Consider the following 16,358-nt stretch of genomic DNA (forward strand, 5'->3'; position numbering starts at 1 on the left):
AACCGGCCTTACAGCAATTCATTATTCATGAAACTTCTCTTATAAAAATTTACACGTGTGGACCACTATTCTAGAATGGCAGTGGGCCGGTGTCTAGAGGTCCGGTGACAGGAAACAAGTAGAAACTGTTTATAAATCTTTAATCCCGAGAAAAAATATAATTGCATATATTTGATGAATGATAATAGCAATTGTATGCCGTAACTGGAAGCTTTTATCAAACTCTTGTTTTTCTCGGGACTGATAAATTTAAATAATACACTTAATGTTTCTTTAGTATGAAGACATGGATTGTGCTCATGAATTGTTGAATTAGTTTTACTACTCGAGTTAATAAATAACGGAGAATGCTGCAAATCACTGTTAACATTTTATATTCGATATATATGCTTAGAACCCGCGAGTGAGACTGATTACAAATAAAATAAAAATGTACAGGAAAATGAATGGGTACGTACCCTGCTGGGCATTCACATGCTGCAAACTTCACATCATCATCTTCAAATACAACTATCACCTTGTACTTCTCTTGTTTCATGGAAGCAATCACCTTACACCTGACCCAGGAAAGTCCATTGCTCTTAGCAATCTCATAAGAAGTAACATGACCTTCCACAAAGAACTGGTAGGATTTCATTTTTTTGTATGAAACACCTTTCATCTCACTGGCACCATATTTGTTGGTACGTTCCACCAAGTATGTGAATAACTTATCAAATGTAAAGTTTGGTAAATCACGTAAATCATTCGACCATACTCGACCGCTAGTTGTAAGCATTATGTCATTATAAGTTATTTCCTTGGTTTGACTTGTACGGAGATCACTCAACGCATCGCATTCTTTGTGTTGTGTTTCACTTCCGCATTCAACCGGCTGACTTTCACTCACTTTTCCCGTTAATGAAGCACTATAAACACGAGCTACAAGTATGTCCTTATTTCCTGCCACCGGTTGTCCAAGATTCCGCAAAATATCTTTCAAATCTTTACATGTGTAAGTCCATAATTTATCAATATTGACATCTAACGCGTTATCTGTATGCTTATCCGCCATTGTTTTAATCATGAATAAAATCAATACATCCTCAGCCTCGTTTTCGAATCAGCTCGATTAAAAGATTATCGGATTAACGGGATTGTGAAACTCGTCTATTAAAGAATATTTACTTATATACAGAAAGTAGAAAGATATAACTGAAAGTGAAATTGCTGACATTATATCTTCATTATTAACTAATAAAGCTGTAGGTCCGGACCATATAAGTCATAGGTTACTTAAAGAAACACGTTTAACAGTTGCAAAACCTCTTAGTATCATATTTAACAGATCTGTTCATGAAGGTGTTTATCCAAGTGCTTGGAAACTTGCTAAAGTAATGCCCCTTTTCAAAAAAGGAATGAAAAATAATCCATCGAATTACAGACCTATTTTCTTAATAAATTGTGTCGGAAAAGTCATGGAAAGGGTAATTTTTAAACATATCTATAACCATTTATACTCCAATAATTTGATCTATTCCCTACAATCTGGCTTTTTACCTGGTTATTCAACTGTCTTTCAGCTAGTAGATATGTATCACCAACTATGTGAATCTTTTGACGAGAGAAAATCGACTTGCATTGTTTTCTGTGATATATCTAAGGCATTTGATAGAGTTTGGCACCGTGGTCTTCTTTTTAAACTTAAGCAATACGGCCTAGATGATACTCTTCTTAGTTGGTTTGAGAGTTATCTTTTGAATCGCAAACAGTCTGTCTTTGTTGGTAGTGAAATCTCGAGGATACTCCCACTAAATGCTGGCGTTCCACAGGGCTCGGTTCTTGGACCTCTACTTTTTTTAATCTATGTAAACGACATAGCTGAAAATCTTTTAAGCATTATCCGTTTGTTTGCAGATGGCAGCTCCTTAGCTGTAACTTCGTATGATGTGAGTTACATAGAATCTGTATTAAATAGTGATCTAACCACAATTTTCCAGTGGTCCAAACAGTGGTTAGTTGATTTTAATCCTAACAAAACTGAAGTAATGTTTTTTTTTCTAATCTACATGTAAAGCCATCTCTTTATTTTAATGGTATTTTACTAGATTAAATATTTAGGTTTAACTTTATCGTCCGATCTTAATTGGCACGAGCATATTAGCCACATAGAAAAGTCTGCATCCAAAGTTTTGAGTTCTATGAGAGCACTTAAATTAAAGTTAAAAAGATCTACTCTAAATCAAATTTATATTTCATATATGAGACCTATATTAGAGTATGCATCTATCGTTTGGGATGGATGCAATGTACAACAAAAACAATCCTTAGAAAAAATACAATATGAAGCGGCGCATATAGTTACAGGATTAACCAGGTCTGTCTCAATACAAAATTTAGTTCAAGAAATAGGATGGGTCTCCTTAGAGGACAGACGAAATATTCAAAAGCTTATTACAGTTTATAAAGCTAAAAATAGTCTACTCTCTGAATTCTTGTCAAATATTTTTCCTCCTGTTGTAGCAGAGATATCTAATTACCCTTTGAGAAACAATGATAACTACATGTATGTAACAATAGCTCGAAGAACTCAGATTTATAGTAACTCATTTATACCGTCATCTACCGATCTATGGAATTCACTTGATATAAATATTAGAAATTCTGAATCCCTTAATATATTTAAATCAAGGCTAAAAGATTTGTTCAAAGCACCAACATTCCCCAAACACTTTTTGATTGGTAAAAGACTGCCCTCAATTTTACATGCAAGGTTAAGAAACCGATGCAGTAATCTGAATAACGATTTATACAGAAATCATTTAAGAGATAATCCCAGTTGTGACTGTGGATATCCATCGAGAATGCTGAACATTATTTCTTTCAGTGTATGAAATTTAGAGAACAAAGAATCGACCTATTTCACGAAACCAGAACTTTTCATCCTTTAAATGACACACTGCTATTATTTGGATCTGACATGTACTCAGACGAAAGCAATACAATGATTACTTTGGCGGTGCATAAATTTATCATAAATTCTAATCGTTTTCAGTGAGAATAGCTGTGACTTGTAATTTCTACCAGTACCTAACATTTGATATTGATTATTAATCAAACCTCAACTTATCGCAAACGAATACAGTTACTCTTGCCCTTGCCTAGCTTCTGGGAAACAGATCCATGATGAAAAATAGCAATATCAACATCATATATAACATTAAACTAGCTATTTTATTCTATTTTAGTTACAGTCATACTTTGGTCTTTTCTTCATTCAATCTTTTGTAATACATTTGTTATAACTGTTTATTTCGTAAAAGTAACTAATTTTATGTAATAGTTAATTTTCGAGGGAAGGGCCCTTTACTAATGTTGGCAGAACTTGTGGTCCGACCCTATTGCTATAATTCAATCGATTGTTAATATCCATATGTTGCTGTAATGATATAAATACATGTATTATAAGCAATAAAATATGTTTAAAATAGTAGAAAGATGAGAGGATTAGATGAATAGGCATACAGAAATTCTTTTTACTGTGGTTCTGTCTTCTAGTAACGTTGATTACATTTTCATTTTCAGTCATCAAGTAAGTAATAAGCATGATTAGCATGTTAGGAAACCTCGACTTAGTGACATCAGTTCCCAGTGTATATCGGGCTTCAATTTTGCTCATGCTGCAGACGACAGTACTTATTGGCGCTGTTTTTGTTGCCTACAAGATTATCTCTTTCATCAGGTACCGAAGGCGAATTGAAAAGATATTCGGCAATCTACCAGGACCAAAAGAACGCACATGGCTTTACGGAAGTTTTCTTGTTGTAAGTTATTTTTGCTTTTATTTTCCCCAAAATATTCGCCTGCACCCGCCGCCAGCCCAGCTTCTCTGACTGTGTGTTGACTGATAAGTAGGACAGAAATTGAACGCCATGAAATTATGCGTCTTAGGTATCAAATTGAACGGAAAATGTATTTAACCAACAAAACACAAGACTATCATATTTTACCTAACCTTTATAGGTTCAAGACTCGCCAGCGTATATGTATTTCAAGAGAGAAAACCACCCAGCCTAGATGTGCAGGATCGATCATTCTACCTTGTTCTTTTATCTGAAATAATCCCATGTCGTGACACCCCGGTTTTCACCTTCGATATTCGCACAAATACATTACATGACATAATAAAGACAAAAACAATATATTTTGTTTGAACCTTGCTAAAATCGAGATTGATATCAGTCTATTTTTATGTTTAGATGAAAACTCTGGATGCACAAGAGAGGCTGTTGAAATTCATTGAATGGGTAAACAAGTATTCCAAAGAGAAAGGTTATATCTGTGTATGGGGCACTATGGGACGACCTTTCATTATTGCTTGTCATCCTTCCAGTATGAAAAGAATCCTCAAAACAGCAGGTATGTTACAGTTAAAGTAACATTGTTCAATTTTTGGTGATTTGATTCACAATAAAACTCAACAATTTTAAACTTATTTCGCTGCCTTATAATCAGGACTTGCAAAAATAAACATGTATGGGAAGGAAACACTAAGATACCTTGACAATACTCGCATTAAACTGATTTCATAAATTATTTTATTTAACAATAAAATGCATCTATGTTGTTGTGTACTACCAAACATCCACTGCGTAATTCTGTATACGTGAAAATGATGATATAGTTTGAATTGAAAAATGGGCAATTTTTATTTGCCGGATGAAAACATGTTTAAGTATCAACATAAAACTAAGCATATGTTAATGCCATGAAACTGACATACAATCATTAATCCCATATCTGACATTTTTCTGATTCGCAAACTGCAATCTGAAAGGGAGTAGCTTGACAAAAAAGCTTTTTTCCTAAGGAAATTTACAGACATGCTAAGGAAAAAAAAGCTGTATTATATATATATCCGATGATTTTTACGCATATGGGTGAGCTCTCCTTTTTAAAGCATGATATTATGTAGTTTTCGTTTCTGATGAATAAATGTTTTGCTGGAATACGGACTTGTCTGAACGCTAAACAGAATGTATGATAATTATGTTCTTAATGACAAATTACTTTATGTTAACATTGACAGCACGCTTACTTGGAATATTCATAATAACCTTGTTCTTGAAAATTTTTATTCCTTTTGTACCTTTTGCCACGCATAAAACGCTTGAATCTCTCTTTGGAAAATGCGAAAACGTTTTTATAACCATACATTTTGCCTCATAATATGACTACTGTTGTGTAATATTGAAAATAGTTCAGCTTAGGTTTGTATAGAAGTTGTAAAACGACACTAGCGTATGAATTATTACCTTGAATGTTTTGCTTAATGATCTTATATTCTACGTTACAAGAATCGGATCTTGGATATGGCCAAAATAGAATACCGCGCAACAAAAGAAACTGTTTACATTGCGGCATATTAGATATTGAAGACGAATATCATGTTCATCTTAATATGCCAGTGTTATATTGATATAAGAAATAATATCTTAACTTCAATTTTATTGAACTGATTACTACAAGTTGTTTAACTGTATATAATATATATGTATAGGATGATGTACAATGTTCAAATCAAACTAAAACGTATGTATCTATAATTTGGGGAAATTGCGATACGCCTAAGAAGAAATGTTCAATTCGTTTCTTAATAAAGATTTTGAAACATCATCTGTTATATTGTTCCAAACGCGTTAGATTTTAAGAGTTCTCATCATATATACGTCATAGCTCCAGGGTATCTAAAAGATTCACTTACATTTGCGTCTAATATTCATTCTAGAGCACTAAGGTCATCGCTATACATCCAAACTGAATACACATCATGTAGAGATTTTTTCAGAAAAACGTTTCTGTATTCTGGTTCAGTTTGGAAGGATTCCCTATGCAAATTCTTTAAAACATTCCAAATCATTATATCTGCAATGAAACAAAGTACGTAGCAGCTAGCATCTGTTGTGATAAATTTTCTCTAATCATGTTTGCGTAGATCTAGTTAATTTGTAGAGACCCTCGTGGAAAATTAATTGTCAAGATGTGTCATCTCGTAAAAGGGAACCTCTTTAAACCGAACAACCTCCAGACCAGAGTTAAAATTCGGTTTTGTTTAGAAGGAGTTGTTGGTTGAATGTTTGCTAAATTAAATAAAAAGTTACACGATTACCAAGCAGACAGATTCACTTTAAATTCTAGTTACTACATGTATATGAAACAACACCATTAACGTTTTTATGGACATAAATAATGCTGTACAAAATACAAAAAATTCTGAAAATATTGATAAAAGGCAAGTGCCAAAACTCTGGTTGCCTTTAAAATTGTTCGGTCTTCAGGGGCAGTTCTGTGTTGATAAATAGAGATTCGGTCTGGAAATATTGTCTCATTTCCGGAATAAAGGGGTTCCAGTTTTCATGTTATTTTCTAATGAAATAAGGGCAAATTTTGGGACCACAAAATCTGTTCAGTTTAAGGAGTGGGGGGCTCGGAATTCGGGGGTTAGAGGTTGTTCTTTTATTATTATAATTATTATAACTATTTAGTAGTAACTCCGATTGTTTTTAGAACCAAAGGCTATGAACCTAACAAGCGGCTACAGAACGTTGAAGCCATGGCTTGGTGACGGCTTACTCATATCAAGTGGCGACAAGTGGGCTCGCAACCGTCGCCTCCTCACACCAGCGTTCCATTTTGATATCCTCAAACCATATTTAGATGTGTACAACGACTCGACAAATGTTCTGATTGTATGTAACGAAAATACCATTTTCTTTTCCGCAAAAGCGCATACTAGTACGTACTATTATTTGAAAACTCGAGAAACTATTTTTATAACATTGTACCTATACGTTAAGCTTCAGTCGGACTATGTGACAAACCTGCTCCAACAAACCACTGCAAATGGAAATATATTTTTTCATCTTTTGTGCAGGCAACTTGCTGAGTATGTTCGTTATATTTTATGTATTATTATTTCATAAGGCATTTTGTACACCACTGTATGAAAACTTTAATAGACTCATAATACATGTATTGTACATGTCAGTATTCTTTCATTTAATTTGTTTAGTTTTCGTGAACAATTACAGGACAAGTTGGGAACTTTTGCAGACGAGAAGAAAGACTTTGAAATATTTCAACAAATTTGTTTATGTACACTTGATATTATCTTGAGATGTGCCTTCTCGTATGACATTGATGTTCAACGTAGCGGGTATGTACATGTATTTTCCTTACGAATTTGAAGCATATTTGTTCAGACTTATCTGAATCTTAATCGATTCCATAATGCAATTAGCACTAAAGTAGATCTATAAGAGTCTTACCTCTAGGCTATATCTCAGGTATACGCAGGGAACGCTGGCAGACCCACTTGCTTTCCGTAAATCAGCCAGATGGCTTTCTTACATTGATAAATCTATTCCTCAAGCGAGGTTTAAAAATCGCAGTGGTTCGAAGTCGGCGACCTTGACCACACGACTGTGGAGGCCCCCAATAACAATAACAGTAGCGAGCCGTTCAAGCAAGGAAGTTTTAGAAATTTACATTTTCATTACATTTTCTTATGTAAATTCGTTAACGATTATGGTATTCAAAATATTATTCGTTTCAGAGAAACACACCCGTATGACCAGGCAGTCAATGATCTGGCAACAAGTAATTCTGGACGTTTAAGGTAATTCAATAGAACAGTCTTTAGCCAATATTTAATGCCACTTGACCAAAATGACAATATCCATATAATACTTTTTACGTATATAACATAAAGACATGACTGTATCAATAACTAAATTTAAGTACTCAAATATTTTCTTATATTTCTTAAATTTAAATGCCATCTACGGTCCGTCTATCGCACAAAATCGAAGAAGTTGCCTTAACTGATATATTTAAGCATTTAATAAATTAAATGTACAGACTACTAGATAGTGTATTTATTTTCCAGAGATCCAATTTTAGCACCAGACATCATTTTCTACAGAACTAAGATGGGGAAAAAGTTCAAGCAAGATTGCGACTTTGTCCATAGTGTTGCGGAAGACATTATAAATAACCGCAGACGTGCACTGGTAATAACAACTGCAGTCAACCCTGTATATAGAGACGCCACTTTAGAGAGCCAAACAATGGTTTTATTTGCTGTTGGTCTTTATTCAATCACAGGCTAAAATATTCTGCAAATGATTCAATCACACGAAACCTGTGATCTTCAGAGCAAGGTGGTCACTGTTAACAGGTGGTGTTCGGCACAGGTTTCACTGTACTGTTTGAATAAAGCTGTATATAAAAATTGACTTACACAGGAAACTGCATAATACCATAATAGGTTGCTTAGCTGTACTCTCTTTCTAAGAAATACGATATGATTGTCTGTAGGTAAAATATCTAGCTTTTAGATTTAAACACGATTTTACAATGCCATGAAGTTTGTCGAGCTATGTAATATTATTTTTACTCAATCGAAGAAAACATGTGAATATATTAACTTTATAACAAAATTTTACAGGAAATTGAGGATGATGTTAGCAACAGAAAATATTTTGACTTTCTAGATATTTTACTGACAGCAAAAGATGAAAATGGTGCTGGTCTGTCAGACATAGATATAAGAAATGAAGTGGATACTTTCTTGTTTTACCATAATATAAGTATTGGCTAAAGGGTAAACATTAGTGACAAAAAATATTACCCAAATGTCTTCCCGTGTAATTACAGTTGAAAGAAAAAGGGATAAAATAAAATGCAACACAAAGTCCATACTGTAGATTTCGGATGTATAGATATATGTGTATTTTTTATTTTGTGTCTACAATCCGTGGAAATATCTGTATAAAGTTAACTTTCTTCCTATAAAACACTTTTTTTGAGAAACCTGCATGATATTTTTCAAGGTCATGACACAACAGCGAGCGCCATCTCGTGGATTTTGTATTTTCTTGCAAAACATCCGGAATACCAGGAGAAATGTCGGAAAGAAATAAACGACCTGTTACAGGGTAGGGAGTCAGACGACATCAAATGGTAACTACATGTACATTGTATGATTCCACCTGATGTATATAACCATGTCTTTGTCATAAAGTTTGTTGTTGTTGCTAACTTGGTAGGGAAACTATCAGAATACCACTAGAAGTCGTGAGTTCGATGCCCGTGCCATACAATGTTCACCGTGACGATAGACCTAAATTCATAAGTGCCCAATCTACGATCCTGGTGTGTTTTCATGGTGTTTTGGGATCATAGAGTCCATTCAATAGATGTGTAATAGAGTTACGCTTAAGCCGGTGCTAGGGGGCGTGAGTGGTGTTGCACATTTCATTACTCGCATGAACAGACTCAATCAAACCGAGTCTGCTATTATTCTTTCTTGGTTGCATTCTTTGCTTCCAATGGATCTTTTTACAGATTTTATTATTCAGTAAGTAAGTAAGACACTGAATCATAAATCTGACCGCCGTAATATATATTTTAACTGACATAATGTTCAGAAAAGAAAGGCAGCAAAGTGCGACCGTTTGCGATTTGATTTTTATCATTGGCTGTAAAGTCATACGGTTTCTCTAAAAGTTTCCGTTTTCTGACGGTTTTCTACTACCAAGGAAACGTGCGTCATTATTTGTAAATCTGTGTTCTTGAAGGTGAGTAAGACTTACTCATGTTGTTACTTTGTATTTATCTAGGAACGACTTGCCTCAACTAGAATACCTAAGTATGTGTATAAAGGAAGGCATGAGATTGCACTGTCCGGTAGCTATAGTCGGTCGTGAAACAACAAAACCCTTTGACCTAGGTGACATTACGATTCCACCAGGGACAGGAGTTGCCGTAAGTCACGTTAACCTCAATCCATTTACTACTAAATAAAAACAACACATGTTTAGTATAATTTCAAATGAGATTATGGAAAAACTTACAATATAATTTTATCCTTGATTTTATGTTAATGGGTGCCTCGGTGGCATGTTGAATGCCTCATTGAGTACTTACAGCGCTTGCAATAAGGAATCAATGGATTCAGTTTCAGTCTTTGATACAAAAAGTAATTTTGGCCATGGCAAAGTGAGCACCTCATTCAGATCAAAAACACTATATATTCGCGCTCATTATTTGAGATCAGTGTTGTATTTACAGAACATACGAACACGTTGCATGTCACAGACTAATAAAGCATATGGATGCTGTATCATAACATGAACATATTGACACCACACCATTTCATTGTTGTATTTTACAGATTAGTATATGAACACCCTACCATATCATTATTGTATTTACAGATTAACGTAATGAACACCCCACCGTATCTTTGTTGTATTTTACAGATTAGAATATGGAGGCTATCCATAGTGTTGTTGTATTTTACAGATTGACATATGAACACACCCTTAGAATTGTTGTACTTGACAGATCATCATATGGACGCGCCCTGAAAATGGATAGGCATAAGTACACTCCACAATAACCATAATAGTTTACAGATAAGCATATGGACGCTTAGCCATAGCATTGTTGTATTTTACAGATTAGTATATGAGTTCTCTCCCATAGCGTTTTTATCTTATAGATTAGCATATGGACTCTCCTCATAGAATTTTCTCTTACAGAGTAGCATAACTTTAATGACTCTCCCCATAGCATTGTTTTATCTTACAGAGTAGCAGATCGACTATCCCCATAGCATGTGTTTTATCTTACAGAGTAACAGATGGACTCTCCCCATAGCATTGTTTTATCTTACAGATTGGCATACGTACTCTCACCATAGCATTGTTTTATCTTACAGATTAGCATATGGACTCTCACCATAACATTGTTTTATCTTACAGATTAGCATATGAACTCTCACCATAACATTGTTTTATCTTACAGATTAGCATATGGACTCTCACCATAGCACTGTACTGCTTTATCTTACAGATTAGCATATGGACTCTCACCATAGCACTGTTTTATCTTACAGATTAACATATGGACCCTCCATCACAACGAACATGTTTGAGGCAAGGACCATATGGAGTACAAACCAGAGAGGTTCACAAAAGATAATGTAGCTAAGATGGACCCCTATCAATTTGTTCCTTTCTCAGGCGGACCGAGGTATTTGGTTATACAGAATGATTTTTTTTAATCTAAATGCATAGCGGTAGATAAACGTCGAGTTTGAAACCGTTATGCTTCTGCTAGACCTATCAGACGATCACTGGAAATTAAACTTACCATTCAAAGGAATTGGTATAATTTTGCCGTTACTTCCGACATGCTCTAAAGGACATCGAAGAAATGGCAACGTGAATATCCCGGTAAAAAAAAACATAAAGACGTTGTACTTACGATCAAATTATATTTAAAATATCCTAAAATACTACAGATAGTTAGCCAAAAAACAATATCCTGATAGAGTTTTTAATATTGCCAAACTCATATCCAGCTATCATGTCCTAAAAGAAGGCGAACTAATGACCAAATTTTTGTCCTGGCAAATGTCTTTAGAGAAGACGTACAATTGACCAAAATTGTATCCTGGAAAAAAACTCCCTAAAAGGCGACGGACTAATTGCCAAAAATATGTCCAGGGAAAATGTTCTGAAAGACAACGGACAATTGGCCATAATCATAACCTGGTAAAATTTCTACAAACGGCGGACTGATTATAAATCTATATCCTGGTAAAATGTCCTATAAGACGACGGACCATTAGCCAAAATCATAACCTTGTAGATGTCCTAGAAAAGGCACACTAAATACTAAATCTATATCCTGGTTAAAGTCCTAAAAGACGACGGACAATTGGCCCAAATTATACAAGGTATCCTGTTAAAATGTCTTAGAAGACGGCATACTTATTACTTTATTTATATCCTGGTAAACGTGCCTAAAAGACGTAAGATAGTTGGTCAAAGTTATATCCTGTATAATGCCTTTAAAGACGGTGGACAAATGATAACATTTATGTCCAGGTAAGAGTCCTAAATGACGACCGACAATTGACCAAAATTATATCCTAGAATAATGTCCTAAAAGACAGCACACTAATTACCAAATTTATGTTCTGGTAAAATGTTCTAAACAGTGGTAGACACAAGTGAAATTCCAAGACTGTTTATAAAGAAACATTTAAGTGTTACAGATAGGAAAATTTGTGGCATATTTGATAATAGTTTTAAATTAATTATCACCTTTTTTATACACCATGAACTTAAATAAAGGACTGAAAGTCTCTCTTAGAGAAATGATTCCTGTTTTAAGGCATCCGCAGTATTCATAAAATATGTTTCGTTTTCTCCATGGTATGCACTGTGTATTTTGATTTCGGGTCGTTGTGGAAGTGCTGGGCTAGTGATCCTCTTCCAAAAAGTTACAGGGCATGTCAAAATATGCAATATGTTATGTGATCTGGATAGAATGTAGTCGAATGTCGTGTAGTAAAAGAGGTCACATAATAAATCACATGTATTACCTTTTCAGGAACTGCATCGGACAGAACTTTGCTATGAATGAGGAGAAAGTAGTTCTCGCAAAACTACTGCATAAGTAAGTTATATATATTTATTTCTCCAGGTCATGAAACCTTAAAGCACCTTCATACAATTAACCTGGTGACTTGCCGTCCTAAGACTGTCCCTATTTTCGACCTGATTCTTATCTATACTTTATTTTTTGGTATGTTTGTTTTTGTGTTTAACCCTTGCCAGTGTGGATTTTGTATTGGAATTTTGAAATGCTATATATACCGCTTCGGTAGCCTAGTGGTAGAGCGTTCCCTTCTCATACGGATGGCCTGGCCGCGTCATACCAAAGAAGCTCAACATTAAAAAGAAAACTGGCTGTAATGGCGATGGATTCCATCAGGAATGTGGGTGTCGTATCGAAAGTAATTTATATTAAATTATAGAACTTGTTTCACAATCAACTTAAAATAAAAATGAGAACAAACTAAATGCTATAATGTCTGATACTGCTTTCCGAAAGAAAAAGCAGCTGTTTTACACATACATGTATATAATGCTGGATGTTTAGGGGGTTTACGATGGGGAGGTATGTCTCAATGGCTCTACAGAGTTCCAGTTACCGCTCATTATTTATAAATAAACTTTTAACTGGTGATTTTGGTATACCCTAGATTGCTTACATGCTTAAACTAAACCGGTAACTATTGCCATTACGAATTTTCTTAAAAATGATGCCAATTGTATACACATTTGCAGTTTCAAGTTCAGTCTTACTCCAGGCCATGAAGTTAAATGGCGGCTATCTGCGGTAATGAGAGCTCAAAATGGAATCTCGGCTCGTGTGGAACGCAGAAAACACTGACTATTGTCAACATCGAAGTGATAAATTACGTATTTGCAATAAATTAAAAGTTACAAACGATATTTTACTGCAAAATGTATCTTGACTGTTATTTAATGATAGTTCTTTATCTTTTCTAAACGCTTGAATAAAAAGAATGATAATGCGTCGAGCAGTAATATCCTGTCTTATCCTGTGTTTTTTTTAGTCCTGGAATTATGTTAATATATCCTTTCAGGTATTTATTTAGCACTAAACTGCTTGCATCCATCTGGTAACATTGTTTATTTTCATGTAAAGACTTTCTGGTCGGTTGAATTCCTGGAAGATAACATCATTAGTATTTATCGCCTTTATGTAGTTTTCAAATCTTAAATCGTCAGCCCATGGCACAACCGGAATTTAGCATTAATAATTTCTACTATCTTAGGATCAGATAAAAGTTCGCTTATATAAAACTTTATTTGATAATCATAAACAATGAAATAAAAGTTTAACTTAGTTGTGTGTGTAATCAAATTACCATGGTTGCATATTATTACGGAGTGATACATCACAGATCGAAATTCAATTAGCTATGAATCTTATGCCAGCTCGAAGATCAAAATTCAACTCTCAATTAGTCGATTTCAATTTCAAGCTACCCTAGAAGCTACCTCTTCCACTAATTTCTTATCATTTCACCATGGCTTACCACTTATTCTTTTCTTGTCGGATAATGATGAATGTGCACACTTTATATTTCAGGTGACGATGCCTTTACTTCTATTTTGAAGCCATTTCTTACTGATTTTCGTGTATGCATATGAATATTGGATTAATCTTGTAGACTAGACTAAATTAAAACAGTAGTATGTAGATAACAATCTTTGACTTTGCAATAATCCTCTACTGTTTCTGGTATGATATTTATTAAGGAATATCGTTTTGGCTATAGACACTATCTTCACTTCCAGTAACACTAGAAATCAATATAATATTCCAGGTTAAAACTGAGTGATCAAAGATTGCTCTAGGTGTAATAGTTCAAATTTTGAAGTTCCAACATTCTAGTGACTTTAAATTTTGTTTACGTGTAGCCTTTAGCACAACAGGGCAGTCTGAAAGACAGCTATATCCCCCGCCGCTGTTATAGATAGTGAAAGGGTTGATGGTATTGGGTGGAAGCTCTGACTTTGTTAAGTATATTTTATTGTCCATGTATGAGTAAATCAATGAATTTCAAAAAACTTAAGGGGTTTAGGAGATACAGAGCAGGCTCAAACCTTTGACTTTGAGCTGTGACCTTGATCTGGAGCCAACATGTCTGACTCATAACTTCTGCACATCGTCTTGATAAGGTGATCATTTGACCCAAGTTTCATGAAAATCCTTCAAGGTGTTTAGGAGATACAGAGCTCAAACCTTTGACCTCGAATTGTGACCTTGACCTTGAGTCAACATGGCTGACTAATGAGTTCTTTCTGCACATCGTCTTGATGAGGTGACCATTTGACTCAAGTTTCATGAAAATCCTATAAGTGGTTTAGGAGATACAGAGCGGACACAAAATGGAAGGCTCAAACCTTTGACCTTGAGTTGTGACCTTGACTTTGAGCCAACTTGGCTGACTCATGAGTTCGTTCTGCACATCGTCTTGATGAAGTGATCATTTGATCCAAGTATCATGAAAATCCTTCAAGGGGTTTAGGAGATACAGAGCGGACACGAAATGGAAGGCTCAAACCTTTGCGACCTTGCGTTGTGACCTTGACCTTGAGTCAACACGGCTGACACATAAGTTCTGCACATTGCCTGGATGAGGTGATCATTTGACTCAAGTATCATGAAAATCCTTCAAGGGGTTTAGGAAATACAGAGCGGACACGAAACGGAAGGCTCAAACCTTCGACCTTGCGTTATGACCTTGACCTTGAGTCAACACGGATGACACATAAGTTCTGCAAATTGTCTTGATGAGGTGATCATTTGACTCAAGTATCGTGAAAATCCTTTAAGGGGTTTAGGAGATACAGAGCGGAAACGAAATGGAAGGCTCAAACCCTAGACCTTGAGTTGTGATCTTGACCTTGAGCTGACATGGCTGACTTATAAGTTCTGCACATTGTCTTGATAAGGTGATCATTTGACCCAAGTTTCATGAAAATCCTTCAAGGGGTTTAGGAGATAGAGAGCAGACACAAAATGGAAGGCTCAAACATTTTACCTTGCGTTGTGACCTTGACCTTGAGTCAACATAGCTGACTGATGTGTTTTGCACATCGTCTTGATGAGGTGATCATTTGACCCAAGTTTCATGAAAATCCTTCAAGGGGTTTAGGAGATACGGAGCGGACACAAAATGTTACGGACAGACGGAAGGACGGAAGACTGAAGGACGGACGGAGACCATTCCTATAACCCCCACCACTCGTGGCGGGGGATTAAAAACTTATAGCACAGCAACTGAAAAGCCTTGTGGTCAAGTCTTTGACAGTCCATTCAAATGGAAATTGAAAAAAATCACACAATTTACATAAAAAAGGATATAAGGTTAAATGCCTTGGACAAAATTCAGCCTTTTAGACAAACAAAATACGTATATATATGTTATCTGACTTCAGATAAGTTATTGTGTACACCGGTGTACTAATACCTCAGTTTAACACTATTTGTATGTTTTACTTCATGTAGTCTTGTTATTTTGTCCCTAATGTCAGATCTTATCTCAGCGGGGAACTATCTACATGGTCGTGTCCAACCAGCTGAAAATAGGGCAAAAGTGAGGTTAGCATTTCCCAAACGTGTTTAAACCCCTAGTCTCCTTAATAAAGGTTCCTGACTATATTTCAAATATTTAAACTTGTTTTTTTTGTTTGTATCGTATGTTACGTTTATTGTCTTGTGAATCAAACCGAACCTGCAACATTTTCGTTTTTGTCGTGTTGAGCGACCTTTCCACTTTTTCTATTTTATTACTTCCTTTCACTCCCATTAGTTTCTTATTTCTTACCCTCTCTTTTCAACTTCTAGCTCAGCATTCCACTTTGTATCACTGTCAAGTGTGCCTGCCAATTGACCGCCCAATTTACCAAGACCTTTCTTTT

General features: G+C 35.2%; 1 pseudogene; it reads left to right on the forward strand.

Moving 5' to 3' along the window:
* The first annotated feature begins 3,532 nt into the window (after positions 1 to 3,532).
* Positions 3,533 to 15,162, forward strand: LOC123562031 (leukotriene-B4 omega-hydroxylase 3-like; annotated as a pseudogene).
* The last annotated feature ends 1,196 nt before the right edge of the window (positions 15,163 to 16,358 follow it).

This window comes from Mercenaria mercenaria, chromosome 2, assembly GCF_021730395.1.
Source record: "Mercenaria mercenaria strain notata chromosome 2, MADL_Memer_1, whole genome shotgun sequence".
Classification (NCBI taxonomy): Eukaryota; Metazoa; Mollusca; class Bivalvia; order Venerida; family Veneridae; genus Mercenaria; species Mercenaria mercenaria.